General features: G+C 39.6%; 1 long non-coding RNA gene across 1 annotated transcript; it reads right to left on the bottom strand.

The window, feature by feature from the left end:
* Window positions 1-26: 26 nt before the first annotated feature.
* LOC134737204 (uncharacterized) lies at window positions 27-19,416 on the bottom strand. Its single transcript, XR_010121857.1, has 4 exons — window positions 19,299-19,416; window positions 18,125-18,241; window positions 6,190-6,282; window positions 27-469 (listed from the first exon to the last, which is right to left on the bottom strand). It is a non-coding gene; the product is annotated as an uncharacterized lncRNA (long non-coding RNA).
* Window positions 19,417-20,146: the final 730 nt, after the last annotated feature.

Below are 20,146 nucleotides of genomic sequence, written 5' to 3'. Positions count from 1 at the left end.
TCACAGAGATTTCACATATACCTCCTGCTCCTGCACATGCCCAACCTCCCGTTTTCCTTGTCTGCCACCAGGGTGGTGAACAATTGTGAACCCACACTGAATCATCATAATCACCCAGAGTCCATAGTTCATGTCAGGGTTCACTCTTGATGTTGTACATTCTGTGAGTTTGGACAGATGTATAATAAACTTTGGCTCCACCCCACTGTGCAATCCTCTCAGTGCACAGGCCGGTTGGATTCTGGGGACCGCTTCCCACCTGGCTGTCTCATTCCCTCTAAAGTACATCTAATTGCCGTTAGAAGAGGGATAAGGATAAGGACGAAGACCCATCTTAACTGCTTCCTGATGACAGGGGATGCTGTTTTGGGAAAATGGCAGTCAGAGCTTCTTCATAGGCCTGTTTAAGGGTTCCCAGCAGAAGGGGCCATCATCGGAGGCTCCGGTTGCGTGACTGTTTGTTGATGGCCTAAAGGCAAGAACAGACAAACCGGGTTATTAAAAAATATGTGTCAAAATGAAACAAAGGGAGAGGTAAGGACAGCTCAAAGATCCCAAGGCTTTTTACCAGTTTGCACAGGGATAGGGAGGTCAAAAGCTTGACTGGTAATAAACACTTCTACCCTTTTGCCAGCATGTTGGGCTTCTGGATTCCCTTCCCCTGAGCCCAATTCTAAGCCAACCAGTTTAAGGTTTGGGAAATTAACTTTTCCCAGTGTGAAGGGTGCATCTGAGGGGAGTGTTCTGTCGTTTGGAGACACAATTACCTATCTGTGAAGAGAGGACAAAGGCGGGAAAAAGAAAAAGCCTCTTTTCAAGAGTCCTAGGAGTTCAGGATGCATTTGAAAGGGGTACAAACTGAAGAAGAAAGGCCGCCCATCTAGAAACAGGGGAACAGGCATCCCTGTTTCCCTTCTCTTTTTAGCAGATACCCGGGGGACCTGCTATAGAGAGAAGGATAAGCATTCTCCTCTTTTGTCCTTGTATCCCTGAGTCCTGGCGACCTTGGCAGGTACCGCCATGGATGTTAAAGTGGCTTTCACTCATGTTAACGGGGCCTAGGGGGTGGGAATTGTCCACTCTTTCCAAATATGTTCTGTTTCCCCTGCTGTCCATAGCCTTGAATTCCCTAGACCTCATTTATGCCATGAATACTAGCATGGCCTTTATCTATGAAATGGGAAGCGTGGCTTGACAGGAATCAGCCACGTTCACCTGTGTTGTGCCTTTTCCGTTATCATCTGCCTCTGGATCCCTCAGATCCAGTTTTCCTTCCTAGGGCTTTGACCTGAAGCTTGGAATTGAGTTTGGGACAGAAATATGTCTCAGGGGGATTTGCACGGACTTATTACCATAAGACAAATGCTAAGGTGAAGCTGTGGAATTGAGTCCTCCAACAAGGGAGAGAAAAAGATGTCTTGTGATACATCCAGATAACTGGTGGCTATAGTTATGCTGCTAAGATTTGGGTGCATTGTTCTTGGCTTTGGTTAGCTCCCTTGGTCTTACTTTCCCATAACGGAAACCTCCAAGTGATGGGCATCCTATTTATTCCCATCACCTGGCAGGATTTGCAGGATAACTGCTAGAACTAGAATACTGATTTTTACATTACCCATCCCTCTATTCTTTCTGAGATGCAGCTGGAGATTGCTGGTTTGTTCAGAGGAACAAGTAGGGTTAGTCTAAAATGTAGGTGAAAACTTAAAAACAACTAATGAGTTTAGAATTTAATAACAAATGTATGATAAATTTTGAAACTTAATTTTTCTGTCACCAGTCCTCATTTTTGTTTAAAAAACACAAACCATCATGGGACTAAGTGGTTTCCAAAGTGGACTTTAGTCTTATACTTGGCCTGATTATTTGCATAAGGTGCAGCAAGAATAAGAATAATTATTCCTACATAGTCCTTTTGGATTGGCTTTGATGGAACGCTGGTCCACAAGGAATCTCAGGTGAGACTTTTTAAGCTGAGCCCAGCCATGGGTTTGTATCCTTAAATACCTATGAGTTGGGTGATTCTCTCCTTTTAAGGTCCCAAGATAAACTTGGAGCTCCTAGGCCTGTTACAAAGTGACATTCTTTACTGACCACAGGCCAGCAACCCTGTACAGGGACTGTGTACGCAAGGGTATGAGGCCAGTTCTTCCTACAGGGCTTTTAGCAGCTCTGCAAGTCAAGATTGACTGCTTAAAGGGAAGCATACCCTTCTAGTCAAAGCCTTGGTAAAATAACCAGTTTCTCCAATTGCATACTGTTGAAAAAAAAAAAAGTGAATCCTTATTGCACTGATGCAAATAACTATATTGCCATAAGTTAAGAATATTCACAGATAGTTTCCAAATTCTAGAGGAACCAGGCAGAGAGAAACAAACATACTCCAAATTTTGTTCACAGGAGTGCAAATTACAGGCCATAAATAGTGCAAAATAAGTTTCCTTGACTTTGAAAAACAAAACATGGATCAGCAATGTTCCAAGCAAAAGTCAAAAAGATTTGCTTTAGTTTCCTGAGTTCAGTCCATTTAGTGAACTCGTTTTGCCTGATATTCATGAACATTTCAGCTCTTTGAGTCTTGTACATTTTTCTTTTATTCCAATGTCACAATCTCCAAACTTATCAGAAACCTGTATTTGAGAGCACCTGTCAGTCCTATGGCTTATAATAAACCATCTTTTGAAAAGGATTAAAACAAGATAATAATTGTCAATAGCAAAATGTCCAGGATGGTTAGAAACACAATTGACAAAGAAGTTTGGTTATCTCTGTGGTTTACAACCTTAATTATGATTGATAGCATATAGTTAGACATTAGAATTTTAGAAGTCACATATAATTTTGGAACATATTAGTATTAGTCACCAAAATATAACCTAAAGAAGATTGAACATCATCTTGGCAATCTCATGTAGCTAAGTATGTCAAATAACCATGTTTACTTGTTTTCTGCATGTTTCAGGGGCCCTCTGATCCATCCAAAAAGCCAGGCATCAGGAAAGACAATTTCGAAACTGAAGTTTGATTTTGGGAAGCCTATTAAATATGTTAGAAGTTCAAAGCACTTGGTATTATGAAATAGAATTTCAGATTACCATAAGTTATTTATTTTGCCAAAATGATGACTCCAAAATTTTAAAGAAGCAAAAACCTTTTTATAACTCTTTACAAATTTTGCCAAAGAGCAGATTAGCACCTTAAGAATACCTTGTTGTGCTTTTATTTTAATTCTCAATTTACAGAAAAAATAATACCTTTTTTGAATTTAGTCAATATGTTCAAACAGAGAACCTCTTCTGCAAGATTCTTACAATCCTTTCACCACTTGTTTGGCCCTCCAGCTTTATCTTATGTAATTTAAAACAATCCTTTATCCCTAGGCAAAAACTTACATTTCCATGCCTTCTTATAACCTTTTACTAAAAAACACATTTTACTGTTCTTACAAACCTTGCATGTAAATATATTTCCAGTAGTTTCAGTTACATGTTATAATGGTAACTCCTAGCAATTTTAACTTTAATGTAAAACCTGGTAAGTTGTTTTGTGTGCCAGGTACAACCAAGATTTGACTCCTTCCAGCATAATAGAAGGCGTGGTTAGTTCCATATGTCCCCAGGCCTTAACAGTTGTGGATCAGGCAAGTCAGATAGTTCTCAACACCCAAAAAGCAGCTTATAACCTCAAAACACTTAGCAAACTTTACATCTAACTTGCATAATTTAGTCTAACTATTTACATTTTGATGGCATCTGCTTTTAACCAATAATCTTTAAGGCTATTTTATTTTTTCTCAAAGATTAAAGTCATGTGAACTGAGGGGTACCACAGCTTTTATCTTCCCTTTAAAAAATATTTGATCTAAGCGCTGTGTTTCTTTAGGTCAAATTAATTAGATCTCTTTTTACAGACATCATACACACAACACATACAGCTACACATACAGGCAGGAGAAAACTCAATCCCCTGGTGGAGCCCTGTAAGAGAGCGGGCTAGGAAAACATACAGATATCAAACCAGAAAGGACTTATTCCCTAAGGCAGGATTGCTAAACAAAGCCTTGCCACACCCCCAGGATGTAAAACAAGATGGAGGCCTGCAGCGAAGTTTGCTATGAACCATGCAGACATGCAAACATGCAAAGCACATCAGATTGGCTACAGCTTAAGACCAGCCTCACAAATCCTTTTTCACCAAACTTTACAGAGAATACAAACAGTGATCCTTATCATTCCTAGCCTAGTAAAACATCTTCTAAAAGGAAAAACCTCACTAAAAGTTAAACTGCTGGTGGGGTGGAGAAGGGGAAGAAAAGAAACAGTTTAAAAATGCCCGAGGAAGAGCATCTTATTCTTATACAACTGGTGTCTCCACCAGGGAGAAAAACTTAATTACTATCTGTTGGAGTTGATCCCCTTGGCAGGGGAAGGGGAAGATCTCATGGCATTCCCCAACCCCAGCCAGTGAGAGACAGGACTAGCTGGATTTCCTAGGCTGATTAAGAATCCCTAAGCCTAGCTGGGAAGGTGACCACATCCACCTTTAAACAAGGGGCTTGCAACTTAGCTCACACCTGACCAATCAGGTAATAAGGAGAGCTCACTAAAATTCTAATTAGGCAAAAACGGGAGGTAAGGAAATAGCCAAGCATCTATTGCCTGAGAGCACAGCAGGAGGGACAATGATCGGGATATAAACCCAGGCATTGGAGCCGGCAACGGCTACCCTCTTTGGGTCCCCTCCCTTTGTATGGGAGCTCTGTTTTAACTCTATTAAATCTTGCAACTGCACTCTCTTCTGGTCCACGTTTGTTACGGCTCGAGCTGAGCTTTTGCTCGCCGTCCACCACTGCTGTTTGCTGCCGTCACACACCCGCCGCTGACTTCCATCCCTCTGGATCCAGCAGGGTGTCCGCTGTGCTCCTGATCCAGTGAGACGCCCATTGCCGCTCCGGATCGGGCTAAAGGCTTGCCATTGTTCCTGCACGGCTAAGTGCCCAAGTTTGTTCTAATCGAGCTGAACGCTAGTCACTGGGTTTCACGGTTCTCTTCCGTGACCCACGGCTTCTAATAGAGCTATAACACCGCATGGCCCAAGATTCCATTCCTCGGAATCTGTGAGGCCAAGAAACCCACGTCAGAGAACACGAGGCTTGCCACCATCTTGAGAGAGGTCCGCCGCCATTTTGGAAGTGGCCCACCACCATCTTGGGAGCTCTGGGAGCAAGGACCCCCGGATAACACCAGGAGGGAAAGAGGAGTGAGAAGCCCCTGCTTGCCTGTCTATCCCAAAAAGGAAAAGGCCATGGAAATGCCCCGACTCCTGGGAGTGACAGAGGTAGGAGCACAGTTTCCCCTACCCTTAGAAGTCCGAGGATGAAAAGGCTTAGAAAGGACAGTGAGAGGTTTTGAGTCCCCATTTCATTCACTTCTTTGTAAGCCTCACATTGGGCCCCAAAGCTGTTGTAGGACTTATTAGTTCAGCTAAGAGCTGGGTCCTTGTGACATAGCCCTGAAATATTAGGCTTGCAGACACTTTGAATTGTGAGAATAATGGAATTTATCGGGCAAAAAGGAAAAAAGGGAAACAGGGACTCTGAAAAACCAGAGTCCCTGCTAGTGTGCTTCCTGCCTCCCAGATCGAATTCCAGGTTTCACCCAGGAAGAGGAAGGGCCAGGCTTTTCCTTGCTGCAAATGGCATGAACTTCTGTGGCTCCACCCCAGTGCACACTCATCCCAGTGCACAGGCCTGTTGGAATTTCCCTGGGGACCCATTTCCACCTGGCTCTCTCAATACAGACTATTTTCACTGCCCTGAAAATCCTCTGTGCTCCACCTATTGGTCGCAACTCCAACTGCCTGAAAATCCACTTTAAAATGAGGTAAATTAAACCTATTTTGGAGGAGCTATTTCTTTTTTTGATGTTGCTGCTCCTTTTCATTAAATAGGAGCAACAGTTTTGTATTTTGGATGACGTAGCTGTAGCCTTCTGACCTCTTGAGCCCTCAAAACTGAGATTTTTTAGTTTTTAAGTGTTTTCCACTTCATCAGTTATATATTCAGTTTTACAGATTTAGGACTAAATCTAGGAAAATTCAGTCCATTATAAAGAGTCAAGTCCATTTATGTTGCTACAGCAAAATGCTTGAGACTGGGTAATTTATAGAAAACATAAATATATTTCTCACAGTTCTGGAGGCAGGGAAGTCCGGTGCTGGCAGATGTTTGGCTGTCTGGTGATGGCTCTCTCTGCTTCTAAAATGGCATCTTAATGCTGCATTCTGTGGAGAGGAGGAACTTTGTGTCATTACATGATGGAAGGGACAGAAAGCAAAAGGGATCCACCAGCTTCCTTCATCAAGCTCTTTTATAATGACATTGATTCTGCTCATAACTTAAATACCTCCCAAAAGTCTCTATCTTCCAATATTGTTGCATTGGGGATTAAGTTTCCAACACATGAATTTAGGGAACACATGCAGACCACAGTACTGGTTTTGCATTGTGTTGCTTTTTCAAGCCTGGCTCGATGGTCACTATCAGTTTGGGTTTAATCTAGAAGCAAACCAAACAGTCATTTTAAATAAGGGAAGTTTAATATAAAAGTTTTAAACTAGTTGAGGGAGAGTACCCAAGAAAGGGAAGACTTGGAAGAGGGAGCCCAAAGTCTGGATTCAGACCTTGTTGAAAAAAGGGTAACTGTGGCCCGCTGGATTGCGGTGAAAGTTATGGTTTGCTCAGACCAGTGCTGGTGTTTACTTACCAGGCAAGCAGGAAGCCACAATGGTGACTCAGTGTGTGAGAATGCAGAAGGAGTCGGGGGAGGGGCACTAGTAGTGTCTGTTTTGGGAGGGTCGTAGGAGGTGATCACCAGCCCGGATGAGGTCTGTAAAGTCACTAAGAATAATACATTACCGGAGCGTGGCTAGGGCACAGCTGCCCCAGATGTCTTCACACTCACGCTTCTTACTGATGGTGCAGCTGCCAGAAAGCAGCAGGAGAGACCCTCCGGGGTGAATAGGGAGCTGAGAGACCATACATGGATAACTAGTGCAGAAGCTGATCAGGTTGTAGGAAGGTTTTGATGAGAGACCTCATCACAAGGTAAATATAAAATGTCACACTCATCCTCCTTTGCCCTCCTTGTTTTGCAACATATTGCATAGCCTGTCCAAGAAATGTGGGCATATGGGTAGGATAGTGAAAATATCAGGTCATTTAGAAAACTGAGGAACCGTGAAAAACTTTGAGCCAATATTTTCAAAATCTAATGAATTTGATAACTTCATAAAATAGTTCATGAACTAGAAATTGGGACTACTGTATATATTCTGGAGTTACATGAATGGCACCCTCAATATAGCAGGAGCATAGAGCATTCCTTTCATTACTTTTCATCAAGATGGTCATATAGTTTTATATGAGCAATTCTGGAAGTGGAAAATTCTCTGCAGTCGGAATGCTTTGTTTCTTAGTATATACTTGCTTCAGTTAAGTCATGATTTACATTTTTGTCTTCACATTTTACTCAATTTTGCCTCTTAAGACAATTTCATATACATATTTCAATCTTCCTTATTTCTGTTGAAATCGACAGAAGTAATGTTCCATCCTTTAGGCTCAATGTTTCTGAATTATTTCTTTGGTAAAAGTTTTATTTCTTCTTTACTGTTTCACCTTTCTAGATGCTTTCCAGCTTTCCATTTTTTTTTAATGTGGCACTGGATGTCCAGACTTCATAGAGTAGAATGTGGGGACTCTATGTTTAATAGTTTATTATGGTACTTTATTCGACTAGTATTTATTTGGCTCCTGGCACTATTCTAGGGGTGTGAGTGTGTGAGTGTGTGTGTGTGGGGGGGTGTGATCACAAATAAGTCGTCGCTCCATCATGAGGAACTCAGTGGAGGAAATATATAAATAGAGAAATGTATACTACAACCAGGTAAGTATTGCTTCAGAGAAATGAAGATAGGACAACGGACAAAGAAGCACAGAAGATGGATCAGCTAAGTAGCCTGGGGAAAACCAGGAAAGATTTCACTCGGGAGAGGATACTTGAGTTGATACAGAAAAACGAACAGAAGTTTGCCATCAAGGAAATTGAATAGAAGGGTGTGTGTTTTTGTTGTTGTTTTTTGAGACAGAGTTTCACTCTTGTTACCCAGGCTGGAGTGCAATGGCGTGATCTCGGCTCACTGCAGCCTCTGCCTCCCGGGTTCAAGCGATTCTCCTGCCTCATCCTCCTGAGTAGCTGGGATTACAGGCGCCTGCTGCCACGCCCAGCTAATTTTTGTATTTTTAGTAGAGACAGGGTCTTGCCATGTTGGCCAGGCTGGTCTTGAACTCCTGATCGGGGGTGATCCACCCGCCTCGGCCTCCCAAAGTGTTGGGATTTCAGGCGTCAGCCACCACGCCCGGCCTGAAGGATGTCTTTTCTAGCCAGGAGATAATATGTGTGCAAAGATTGAGTGGTGAAAAGCCTGCTACAGAATTTGTTGAATCAGAATAGTGTGTGCTGTAAAAGAAGTCTGGGCTTCACAATCAGCAGATTTATGATTCCACTATTTTATTAGCTCTTTACTGTGGACAAGTGTCCTGACCTTGCCTGAGCCTTTTTTGTTTTCCCTCTCTTTTTTGATATCTACTTTGCAGTTTCGTTTAGAGGATTAAATGAGAAAACGTATGCCTGGCTCATATGAGCTCAGAAAATACTAATTGCCAAAGGGCTAATACATTTAGTTGAGGAAGACACTAGGAATAAGACAAAGCTGCTTTTGCCTCTAAGGCAATAAAATGCCCTCCCCATTCTATTCTCCACACTACAGCAAGAACAATCTTTTACAAACATGTCATGTGATGTTTATCTCTTCTTAAAATTTCCAGTGCCTTCCTTTCAGAGTAAAATGGAAATTCCTACCATAGTCTAGAAAGCTCTATGGTATGCCAGTATCCCTCAGTCCCCTCACCTAACAAAACCAGTGCGTTTTCTACCACTCCCTTTGCTGTATAATTCAGCCATATTGGTCTTGCTGTTCTCGATTACTGTGAACATGATTGTCTGCTTTCAGAGCTTTGCACTGTTTCCTCCACGTGGATAGTCTTTCCTCAAATATTCCATGATTCAGTTCCTCGCTTCGGGTGTATGCTCAAACGTCATTTACCAGAGGCCAACCCTGGCCACCACCATTGCTCACGCTATTACTCTTTGCCCCTTTCCTCCTTTATTTTTCTTTAATTAATATTGAGGTTAGGGCCTTTGTTTCATTCACTGCTGTATCCTTAACAATTAGAAGCACGCTTAGCAGTTACGTAAAATGCTCCAAAAATAGTTGCTCTCTCAATGAATGAGGCTGAGAAGGTGGCTTGGGGGCCCATCTGAGGTACTTGATATTTTCAGCCAAGAATTTTAGATTTATGCTGTGGGCAAAAGGAAGGGGATTAGCATTTTTGATGCAGCCTAAAATGAATATTAATTTTTTGTTAGTCCCTATATTAATTTGTGCTTGCAGTAAATGGAACTTTTTTTCAGATACTAAAGCCATTTTTTTTTCTTTTTAGTAGCCAGTCCTTAAAACCTGATGCCATGGCAATAATACACTATGTTAATTTCTTTAGATAGTAATGAAAGGTAGAATGAAGGCTTATTGTTTTTGTTCAGAGATAGAGCTACTCTTCGTGAGGTTTTTGTGATGTTTTAGTGTAAAATAAGCTCCCAGAATATAGTATTTTAATAATGATGTTAAAAGGGCTATTGATTTATTTTAGGTTGCAGTAGTAGATAATATTTAATTTATTGAACAATTTACTTTTTTGGGGTTGGGGGACACAAGTAAAAGAAAACAGAAATGAACACAAAGAAGTTTCTTTTGGCAGGTGGTCCAGAAGCACTGGTGACAGTGAGGAATAATATCGTGCATGACCTGGCTCATGATGGTGCCTCTAACAATTAAAAAGTCAATGCCTCTTTAAATCACAAGTATTCAATAATTTTTAAAAGAGAAACCTGGGGAAACATTAAATTTTATTCAGAAACAGATTTGCTCATTCCAAGCCAAAGCAGAATAGATATTCTATTAAAAATGAGCAAAGCAACATCAATCATACCTTAATAAAATGGTTTTAAAAGAGATGGGGGAAGAAAAAATGAGCAAAGAGTAGCAGATACTTCAAAAATTTAGTTCTTGTTCTCTTTCTCTCTCTCTCTCTGTCTCTGTCTCTCTCTCTCTGTGTATGCATATACATAGTTTTATGAGGCTGATTTCTTAGGAGGGTTTAAAATTTAGTTGTAATCTTTTTCTTCTCTTATTAGCTGGAGTACCTTAGGCAAGTTAAACCTCTGATCTTCAATTTCTTAAGTGGAGCTATGGTATCTATCTCATACGGTTGTGAAGATTAAGTGAGGTAATGCTTGTAAAGTGCTTACTTAGCACAGTTCCCGGAATATAATAAGTGAGTTGTGTTAGTTGTTGCTGGTAAAAAGAATTATGCCAGTTCATGGTGTCAGAATTTCAGCCAGTAATGACTGCCTGTAGAAACAGAAGCGTTATTAATAGTAAGAGCTGTTATGCTTTTTTATTCCACTAGAGGGCACCTTTCTCCTTCTGTAAATCTGATGTAGCCATAAAGCATTATGACTCTGGCCCCAACTCACTTCCCTTCCCTTTAGCATCCTCAGCCCCACGATTCCTGTTAGACCACTAATAACTTCACATTATGCCAGGTCTCTCCCTGGTCATCCTCCCCACACTCACATAATGGAAGGATGTTTTAGCCTTGGCATATGCTTTTGCTAGTCTAAAGGGCGGTCCTTGAGAATGTAAAAAATGTAATAATAATTGGCTCTGGGTGTTCAGCAAGACATAGACTTGATGTAGTGAGCTAGGAACAGGGATTCAAAGGAATTGTCCTTATTCTTACCCTGAGGCCTCCTTCTCATATGCATGATTACATCAAGTCTACCTAGTGGACTAAACCAGTGGTGTAGCCTCCCCAACATCTCTCCTATTTTAAGTTAGGGAAAAAAACAGAAAATGTGGGATGGGAAAAGAGGCAGGCAGAGAAGGGGGGGAAAAAGGATGAGATACAAACTTTGAGAACGTCGCTATTTATAAATGACAGATCTTGAATTGTACTGGGAGATGGAGTCCCTGCTCTAGTTTTTGGAAAGCCGCATTCTCTATGACCCGTGATCTTAGGCTCAAATGAAAAAGTGCAAACATGGCACCAACTGTGTACTGGAGTTCCCTGGCTATTGGAAGTTCTCACTTGTTAAGAATGAGCCAAATCCTTCCACAGGTCTCCTTATCTGGGAAAGGCAAGTAAATCGAGGATCTGGTTCAATAATTTAAACAGCATCTTCTCAGGACCACACATCTCACCTTGAATAAAAAGAGGGCAAGTTAGGAATGATTTTGATGTTGACAGATTTGTAATAAAGGTCAAAATTGAGACATGACTAGAGGTTTTCCAAAAGGTAGTTAAAAATGGTCAATCACTGGTTCTTCTGGAACTAGATTATTAGCAATCTAGTAGAAGTAATCATCCATTTAATAAAGCAGGATCTACCCTGCCTGGAAGAGGAGCCAGCCTGTCAGTGCTGATTAACTCGTTCTGATCATGCACCTTTCTAGATCATCTTAGGTCCTGAACCAGGAAGTGGGGAGAAGTAAGATCAAATCAGGGGTAGGTAAACTACAGTCTGACTCTAGCCTATTACCAGTTTTTTTATGGCCTGCCAACTAAGAATGTTTTCTACATTTTGAAATAGTTGGATAAAAATGAAAAGATATGTCATATTTTATGACAAAAGAAATTTAAACTTTAGTGTTCATAAAGTTTTATTGGAACATAATCACAGTTAATCATTTATGTATTTTCTTTTCTTTTAGACAAGGTCTTGCTCTGTGCCCAGGCTAGAGTGTGATGGTGCGATCACAGCTCACTGCAGCCTTGAACTCCAGGCTCACAGGATCCTCCCATATTAACCTCTTGAGTAGAGGGGACTACAGGCACATGCCACCATGCCTGGCTAATTTTTTATTTTTTGTAGAGATGGGATTTTTTCCATGTTGCCAGGATGATCTTGAATTCTTGGGCTCAAGCTATCATCCCTCCTCAGCTCCCAGTGTTGGGATTACAGGTGTGAGTGCCTGGCCAATTTCTCTCTTTCCTTCCTTCCTTCCTTCCTTCCTTCCTTCCTTCCTTCCTTCCTCCCTCCCTCCCTCCCTTTCCTTCCCTTCCCTTCCTCCCTTCCTTCCTTCTTTTCTTCCTTTCTTTCCTTCTTTTTCCTTCCTTCCTTCCTTCCTCCCTTTCTTCCTTTCCCTTCCTCCCTTCCTTCCTCCCTTCTTCCCTTCCTCCCTCCCTCCCTCCCTCCCTTTCTTCCTTTCCCTTTCTCCCTTCCTTCCTTCCTCCCTTCCTCCTTTCTTCCCTTCCTCCCTCCCTCCCTCCCTTTCACCCCTCCCTCCCTTCCTTCCTTCCTTCTTTCTGACACAGTATCGCTCTTTCACCCAAGCTGGAGTGCAGTGGTGCGATCTCTGCTCACTGCAACCTCTGCCTCCCAGGTTCAAGCGGTTTTCTTGCCTTAGCCTCTCAAATAGTTCAGATTACAGGTGCGCACCACCACACCTGGCTAATTTGTGTATTTTTGGTAGGGACGGGGTTTTGCCATGTTGGCCAGGCTGGTCTTGAACTCCTGACCTCAACTGATTCACCCGCCTTGGCCTCCCAAACTGCTGGGATTACAGGCCACCTTTTGCACTCCACTGGCAGTACTGACTAGTTGCAACAGAGACCATATATGGTATTTTCATCACTGCACTGCTGCTCCGTGCACTCTGAATTAAAGTGATGTAGTTATTACTTGTCAGCGTTTTGAGTTCTGCACATGTAACTGTACCATAGTGTTCCCAGAACCAAGCCGGCTCTGGCTGCATTTTCTCGAGGCCCAGGAATGAGAAGCAGACAAACTAGGAAAGAAGGGAATTTATGGTTGTAACTGGATACAGGGAGAAGGTCAGAGATAATTCCATCAGACCAATTCACTCAAAGTGTTACGATTTTCTTAGTGCTTATGTAGGTTGGGGTTATGTGCCTATGTGCAGTATAGCATTCGCCTAAGTCTGCTGGTAAATAACTTTGTTTCAACTAGAAGGTCAGAAGCAAAAAATGCTTGCTAAGTCTGATTAAAAGGGCCCCAGTACCCCCAGTACCTTCAGTCCTATCTGCTGTGGAACCAGAGTGATTATTTCTATCTTATCTTCTTTATAGCTTGGTCTGGAGAGCTGCCTTGCGCTCTCCAATGAATCTATTCAAACAGTTGCCTCTGTTACCTTAACTCTCAGACAGATCCCGGCACTAAGAATTTAAGTTTGTCTCTATTATTTTGACTCGCTCCAGGTTAGGGAGAAGCCCAAGCAAGGCTCCTACTGACCATATGTTTCATTTCTTGCTTTGATGTCTGGGCACTGGTTTCCCTAGATTTAACTATTTGCTCAATGTTAAGGCAGTGCTGTGGAAATTTGTTTGTGTAACTGAAGTACTGTGCAGACCTGTCTGTGTGATTGTCAGGGGAATTGGCCTGCCACAATAGCATTTTATTTATTTGTTAATGCCAGTGCATACCCATCATGTCAAACAAGATGGGGAAAATGAACTTCAAATGTCATAATTTTAGGCATGGTGGAGTGTGGATTATTTTGTTATTAAATTAGATGGCAAATCATTGTGGTTGTTACACACTGACGCTACAGCTGTGCTAAAAGAATACAAATGTACATGAGCATGAGTAGGCTGAAGATCTATCACAGTATTTCCAACTGACAGGAAAGCAACAGTGGGATAAACTAGAACATTTAATAGCATCACTGTAGAATTTCTTTACAAAAATAAAAAATTGAAATGAGGCCACTAAGTTTTGAGTGGCTCATTTGTGGGTCAAGTAAGGAAATCTGTTTATCAATGTTAGGTTATTTAAACTGAGTTTGACTGCAGCAACTGAAGGAATGTGTGCAGAGAAAATACACGTGTTTAAGACTATTAGCTCTTTGGGGAGAATAGTTGTTCAAAGAATTGAAGACATTGAGAGCGACATCAATAGTCAAATACAAAGCAGAAAGAAATTCATTTCAATGGTTTTGCTTGTCTCTTGATGAGTCAGTGATGTTACTAATACTGCTCAGTTGTTTTTTATTTAAGGAGTCAATCCCAAGTTTCAAGTGTCTAAAGAATTAATCTCTATGAATAGTCTGCAAGTCACAAGCACAGGAGGAGTATTTTCAAAGAAGTTGAGAAAAACTAACCAGTAAACTTGAAATGGAATTTGCTAAGATTTATTACAACTCATTGTGGTAAAAATATGTGTGAAGCAGAAAAAAAGCTTAGTTGGACAAATTTACAAATCTTATCAAAATGTAGGATGTTGAAAGCCTATTCATGGCATTATTCATTAGCAAGTTCTTTGCGGAAAATATTTGGGTCTACCATATGTTACTGAACCAATAGTATCAACAGTGAACTTCATTTACTCTTGTGGATTTAATCATCATCAGTTCTGCATTTGTTGGGGGTCAGAAATAGAAGTTTAATCTTCTCTCTTGCCCTACTACACAGCAGTTTGATAACTTAGTAGTTGTTAAGTTTTATGTGATACTTTCGAGTTTAGGGGAAAATTAAAATTTTTCAGAATGAGAAAAATTAGCTTCAACTATTAAGGAACATTATGTGGCTTTGAAATTAACACTTGAGGTAGACTTCGTAATGTTTCTTAATGAATTCAACTTAAAATTACAAGGTAAAACATCACATACATGCAAATATACTGTGGTAAAGTTATTTTGATGACAGTTAACATTTGAATCACAAGTAATGTCATCAGTTCTCATGTTTCCAAATGGTAAAACAAGAAGTGAAATCTCCACTCCTACACAGATTTGCAGTGGATGTAATTTCCAAGATCAAATTATAGTTTCAGGAGCACTTTTGGACTTCAATTCAAATGCAAAGGGACTTTCTATATTTAAACATTCATTTAATTATGCAATTGAGGAACTTTCACCTTACCTTTAATTGGAGGTTATTAATGTAATGACATACTGAAAAGCAAATATCAAAGGTAGAATCTAATAGAATTTCATAAATGCTTTCTAATCATGAATATGTTCAACTAAAATAATATGTTTATAGATTGACATTAGTATTGGGCAGTACCTATCTGTGTGCAAAAACATTTTCAAAGATGAAATTTGCAACTGTTCATCATTAACAGATGAACATTTATGACAAGGAGCACTAACTTTGAACCCCAATTAAGCAAAATGTTATCTTCTAAAGAAGAGAAAGAAGAGTTCAATTTTTCTCATTAGTAGACTTGTATTACAAAAAAATTATACTCAATTATTATTATATTTTAAATTTTATCTATAAATTTGTTTTGAAATTAATTTTCTCTCTTGGCATGTAAGTACCTACATAATATCTGTGATTTTAGTTCTTGGACTACAAAGCCTAAACCCCTGCTCTGGCAGAGTGTTCTTAGAATATAGGGTTGAAGTAACCTTTTAAGTCATGGCAGAAATGCATATGAATACTTACATTCTTGTGGGGACTCAATTGCAGCCTAAGGCCTGAAGTTTTTCATATATTTTAAATTCTTATTGATAGGTCTTTTGTCCCAGAGATCTCTGAACATGGAAAGCAACACCAACCACTGTGCATTTTGGTGATGAATTAAATACATAAAATTTAAAAAATCCAACTTTTCCAAGCATTTAAACGACAATTACAAGTTGATAAATTCCCTGAAGCAATTTAGATTATACTCAAACTAGTATATCTGATTCTTTTAACAGGAGACAAACTATACACAAATACAATCATTTCAAAACTATTTCTAAAGTTATGCTTAAACCTAAAACATCAGCACCATGATTTTAATTCATACTCATGTATTAGATCTTATGTTTTCCAAGTCTTATACTTACTTTGATAGCTTCCTAGGGTTTTATTATTTTGATTTTTTCTCCAGGGATTTTGTAATTTCATGTGATGTTATAGGAACTGAATATCAAGTTAATTATTGGTTGAGATATTGGACCTGCTTACAGGAACATTAGATGGAGTTGCTTTTCTTTTGACAGTGAAGTTTTATGTATTTTATCATGAGACTCTTAAGTACTTATTGTTCTTAACTTCTGAATGGTGTTTATCACAAAAATAATTTAGTCTTTAGATTTCCCATAGCCAGCAATACCTGAGCCATTGTCCTGTTATGAAAACATATTCATTCCTTAAAGAATTTTACTATAATTAGTAAGATCACCTAGAAGATTTTTTTCTCCTAGGAGATGAGGATTGGCTCTGAAATTATCCTCTCTATTTAGAAATTTAGCTGATCCATCATTTTTGATACACAGTCAGATCTTTCTTTTACTTGGTAATTATGCATGACCACAGGTGCTGATAAAATGTTGAGCACCGTTTCTTCCCAGTTACTGTATGTGATCATTGGTGATCCTCAGTCCTCCCTATCTTGGGTACTGTATCTGCTTTTCCCAGTATGACTCAGTTCACTCACTATCCCCTTCCCTATGTTTACTGTTGTGCCTACACAGACAAAAATATACTCATAATTTATAAAGAAATATATCATTAATAGAAGAAACAAAGGGTATTATATATTAATACCCTTCTACTCATGAAAATATAGCATATATTCTATTACTTTATCCTTTTATATTACAACTACCTTTATCAACACCCTCTATTACCCTTTATCCTTAGAGTATCACTATGAATATAGGACCTTTCACGGGTTTAATATATTCCAATTAACCACAATATAACTATTACATATTTGAAGCTCAGATTGTCACAGTCTGGCTTTGTGTGAGCCCTTAAAAGCCTCCTATTGTGTTGACATTCTTGAAAGCATCATTGCTGTCTGGCAACAACAGGATATTCCAGACTCTGCTGATTTTTCCTGCCCTAGATGTAAATACAACCTCCTTCCAAGGAAACAAGAGTTCTTGCTCCCCATGGTAAAGAATAGTATAAGGTACCATAGTCTGAATACTAGCAAAACATATGAGAGTGAACAGAGGGCAAAAGTACAGCTACTGCAGCTGTTGTTGGACTGTTTTGGGTAGTAATGGAGCTGGAAAATGACATGAATTCACATTGATATTTCTTATTTAGCATCTGGTACTGCTACACCATTTCTATATGTTTTAAAACCATACTGTATATGGTTTAATTGACCACTTAAATTTTCTCCTATGTTAACAACACTTTTAGAAAGGTAAGAGAAGGAGAGAATGATGAAGGCTGGATGCATTGGTCACTTCTTGTTAGTGGTTTAGGGTGAGAAATGTGGTTGTACTGAATTATAAGCATCACATAAGAGTCAATCATTTATTCATTTAAGCCTACTAAGTGCCAGGCTTTATGCTAAGCTTTAATAATGGTGTTTCTGCTCTATGCAATCTATAGTCTGGCAGTGGAGGCATTCATGTAACCAATAATTCTACAATTATTAACTGAAAGGAACACTTTGAATGAAACATTCAGGGTGTGTTGAGAATGTATTACAGGAGCACTTAATCTAGTTCTGAGGATATTAGAGAGTTTTGATAGATGTGTACAAGGAAAGGAAATGGCATTTAGCACGTTGGTGGTAAAAACAGTGAACCATGCTCAGAAGGAACTTGCTGTATTTGGAGGCATTAAGTGGCCCATCCAGAAATGAAATTGCAACCATTGAAGGTTTGTTATTTTTTAAGAAATAATTTCTTTTGCTTCTAAAGCTTTGTGAATTTACAAAAGAAGTCCATGTTTACAGTGTTCATTCATACTAAGAACGCAAAAGAAGTGAGCATCTGTGCCACCATGAATGGTAGCCATAATGTCAGTGTTTGTCAGCAAATACACACGGACCATTATTCAAAACAAGTTCCTCTAAACTTGTATGATTGCCTCAGAGATCCTGCAGTCATTACCCACAATCTCACATTATATACTTGGGTCATTGGTATGACCACTGGGCACTGGAATGATACAGAGGTTTCTCTGCAGTGTGTTTATTTTTTCCTCAGGGTAGGTTCTATGAAAAGGAAAATTTCAGCTTACTTTTTGAGGATAGAGATCATGGTTTATGTTTTCTGGCATTCTCAGCTCCTCAGCATGCTGTCTCTATAGAACCGGCACTTGATGCATGTCAACTGATCCATTAGTGTGCTGTAATGGCTTTGACAAAGGGTGCCCTTTTAATTGGTTGCTTCATTCTTAGGACCATACTTGGTGTTTCTTTGGTTTTTCCATTCTTAAAACTCAGGTTTTGCCATTGTATATTAAAAAATTCGTCTGTGGTATGCAAGTTCAGGGGATGAAGTCAAAGGCAGAGACTGTTCCAGGTGTGTGAAGCCCAGTGAAATGTCAATAAAGTCTGAACAGTAACCCAGCTTCCAGTGGATAGATCATCTGTTAGAAGAATTACCTAAAATCTCTAAGTTTTAACTAGAAGGAGTTCATTAATGGATAGATCTTATCCCATCTCTGCAGTGGGTCTGTAGCAAATATGGCAGGTGAAGATTTGAAGGAAGAGTGATGTGGAAGCATTGCCAGGAGTGTGAGAAATCTAAATGTATATTTATTTCCCCCTGAATGGGAGAAGAAGAGACAACTGTTAATCCTTTCCATTTTATAGTGAGTTAAAATTTTTCTAAAATACTGTCTCAAATCTCTCTTTGGATTTTTATCACAACCTTCTGAAGTGGTTCCCTCCTCTATGTTTACTGTTGTGCCTAAACAGAAAAAGCATATATTCATAATTTATAAGGAGATATATCATTAATAGAAGAAACAAAGTTCTTATAGTAATACTCTTTTAAAACTTATTAAAATATAGCATATAGGCCGGGCACAGTGGCTCACACCTGTAATCCCAGCACTTGGGGAGGCCGAGGCAGGCAGATCACCTGAGGTCAAGAGTTTGAGACCAGCCTGGCAAACATGGTGAACCCCTGCCTCTACTAAAAATAAAAAAATTAGTGAGGCATGATGGCCTGAACCTGTAATCTCAGCTACTCAGGAGGCTGAGGCAGGAGAATTGCTTGAACCTGGGAGGTGGAGATTGCAGTGAGCTGAGATTGCGCCACTGCACTCCAACCTGGGAGACAGAGCAAGACTCCATCTCAAAAAATAAATAAAAATAAGGTAAATAAATATATAAATAAAACATAGCATATATTCTATTACTTTATCCTTTTATATTACAACTACGTTTATCAACACTCTATATTACCTTTTAACCTTAGAGTATCACTACGAACATAGGACCTTTCATAGGTTTAATATATTCCAGTTAACCACAATATAACTATCACATATTTGAAGCTCAGATTGTCACAGTCTGGCTTTGTGTGAGCCCTTGAAAGCCTCTATTGTGTTGACATTCTTGAAAGCATCATTGCTCTCTGGCAGCAACAGAATGTTCTGGATTCTATTGATTTTTTTTTTTTGTACCCTAGATGTAGACACAATCTTCTTCCAAGGAAACAAGCGTTCTTATTCCTGAAGTGGGTTTTTGGCAAGGAGTGGCCTTTATGACTTTACCCATTTATCCAAAGAATGAATAAGGCACAGGAATTTATATTCTTTGCCTACACATATTATATTACCAATAAAACTGAGACTAGCATGCAACTCTAAGCTGAACTCCAGACAAGGCTTATATGATCACCTTATTAATTAAAATGGCTCCCTCTGACATCACACACTCCTGCCTCCCCCTGTTTAATTTTTTTCTCATAGTACTTATCACTTTTTAACATAGTATTATTAATTAATTCTGACTTTCCTACTAGAATGTAAGCAGCATGAGGGCAGGGAATTTTTGTCTGTTTTGTCTACCAGTAAAACTGATGCATCTAGAACAGTGTCCTGGACGTCGTGAGTCCTCGGTCAATATTTGTTGAGTGAATGCACATGAGCTATACCAGAAGTTTTCTGGAGCTAGACTCAGCTGGTCTTGTCCATATGATCACTCAGTAGCCATCCTGAAGTTTGACTTATCTTCTATTATGCCATTAGATTGGCATTATACATTATATATGGAGTGCTTATTGGGGAAACGAATTGCTGGAATGTTGA

The sequence above is a fragment of the Symphalangus syndactylus genome, chromosome 1 (assembly GCF_028878055.3).
Source record: "Symphalangus syndactylus isolate Jambi chromosome 1, NHGRI_mSymSyn1-v2.1_pri, whole genome shotgun sequence".
Taxonomy (NCBI): Eukaryota; Metazoa; Chordata; class Mammalia; order Primates; family Hylobatidae; genus Symphalangus; species Symphalangus syndactylus.
Note: the sequence above shows the minus strand (reverse complement) of the source record. Positions and strands in the feature narration are given on the sequence as shown.